We start from the raw sequence: 2,398 nt of genomic DNA, 5'->3' as shown, positions 1-2,398 counted from the left end.
TAGAGATCAGTACCTTCCCAAAGATTAATTTTTCCCAAGTACATTCTAACTTCAAAGAAACAAGCTGTTTCACTGAGGGGTAAAAAGCGGTCAGTTATGATGGCAGATCAAGATACCAAAGAGAGATTACTTCAAAGCTGTAGGGGAAAGAGAATAACATACCAACACCCATATTTCTCCAAACATTCCTGAGAGAACTCTGTGACCAGTTTAATAAATTACAGCGTTTTCATATCTTTGATGAATTTCTTACATATCTTTCCTGCCTGGTAGATTGGAAATTCTTGAGGAAAGGCCTTTATGCCTCTTCGTGAAGCAAGCAGTGTTTATTTATAAGAATAGATGGATTGAATTCATACTGTTCATTCAAGGCTTGCAGAAGTATTTAACTGATACTGAAGCTCCCCCTGGTGGAGGGTAAAATGATAGATTATGTATTTACTGTTAATTTTTAAAACTAGATTGTTTGGGGGCACTAGTAAGCTATTAAAGTCATTTGTGTTTTAATGGGAAAAACATTATCAACTATGATATCAAGCCTCCTTTAAATGATATGTTACTCATCTGGCCAAAGGCGTTCTACTTTAAAGAGTCACAAATACGAACGTGGTGTCAGTTCTTGGATGTTTATCATATGAAATTCATATATATTTGAGGGCTTTTTTACTTTTCAGCTATAAAAAGTACATCAAATACATCTTATTTTGGGGCACCCTCCCCTCTGAAAACAAGACTACAGAGTCCACAGGGACAAGATGAAAGCACACCTATCTTCCTTTCTGACAGGCTACCCTTCCGCCTTACTCAGCATGGCAGATTTCCTTGTGGAGAGTAATGCATCTCCCTGACTTCAGTGGGTCCTGCTCTGCATGCTGCTGTGTGCTCCGGGGCACGTCTCTTCACAGTCCTATTGGATCCCAAGTGGACTGTGTAAGATGTGACCAAGGAATCCAGCACTGTCATCTTTCTCGCCCATGTTCTGAAACGGAGGGCAAACTGATGCTATTAGTCCAGCACAGGGGAGTTACTCTTAGGAGTTACTCTTACTTAATGATTTCTTATCTATCTGGCAAATAACCACACAACCTATGTAACAGGTAATATTTAGCAATTTTTACTTACGTGTGAGATGTTTTGTCTATAATTTTAAGTCCAAAGGCATGTCTGAGAGGTGAGTTTTCAAGCAGAATGGCTGTAGAGGACCTTAAAATATGCCACCTTGACCTGGACAGACTGGCCCTAATGCTTCACTTATTTATTTTTAATTTATTGCATTTATTAGACTTTTGGCCCCTCAATCCCAGACATCTGTGTAACTGGATCAGTAGAAGGAAAGTATTAGTTAACTAAATTTATTAGAAACTCAAAAGAATACAATTTCCATTTTTTTTTTTTACAATATTTTAACATTTTCTTAGGTTGGTCAGAGCTTACATTTGAAATCTTATTCCTAAATCTCAATTTAGTAACCGATGGCCTGACCACATTCCTGGGAAGTCTCAGCAAGGCATGAACACTACTTCATACCTAGTTGCAACGAGACAGTATCTAGATCCCTGAGCAGCTATGTAGACTTTCTAGGACTAGTCTCCTCCTCAGTATTCGGGGACAAGGCACAGGGTTTTCTCAGCTTGTTTCTTGCCTTCGCCAGCACTTAACTGGCCGACAAGCTGTTTTGCTCTACCTCTATGGAGAACACGTAAGCCGTATCGATACCCTAGATCCATGTCCTCATTAAGTGTCACCTTTGTAAAAACAGAAACAACTGGGAAGGAAAAGAAAAGCACCACTATATAGCCAGCTAAAATTTTAACTTAGCGATCTTTTCCATACTATGACTACTACACTACTTCATATACAGTCGAAGCAAAAGCAACGGACACATTCTCCGTATGCGTTTTCACTTTTCCCCACTTCTCTCAAATTCTTCGATCTATTATAAAGCAAATTTGAACATTTTTACATAACATTTCATTGGTGGGCTTATACCCAACATATTAACAATGACAAAAGGATTCCCTTGATGAAATTACAAGCTGTGGAAGATTTGAAATAGTAAAGTTAACCCCTGATACAGTATTAAACTTATTTTTACATATAAAAATAATACACAGTGGGATATTTTATTCAATAAGATACAATCTTTAAGATCAAGAGAGAATATACAAAACTAATCTATGTAGTCCGATGTAGTCTGCTGTATAGTAGGAATAAATACATCTAGAACAGAAAGTGTGAGGTCTGTTCTTAGAGAAATTACCAATGACTTAGGGGTTTAAAGCCAAGTGTTCTGTAGGTACAGGCAGAAAGGAGCTACTGTTGCATTTTAAAACAATGTGGCCATTATAAAATAAAAGTCTTAAATCTATAAACAATAACAAAAACACACAAACCAAAC

The sequence above is a fragment of the Leptonychotes weddellii genome, chromosome 4 (assembly GCF_054177405.1).
Source record: "Leptonychotes weddellii isolate Sample4059 chromosome 4, ASM5417740v2, whole genome shotgun sequence".
Lineage (NCBI taxonomy): Eukaryota > Metazoa > Chordata > Mammalia > Carnivora > Phocidae > Leptonychotes > Leptonychotes weddellii.
The sequence above is the reverse complement of the archived record's forward strand: the minus strand, read 5'-3'. Positions refer to the sequence as shown.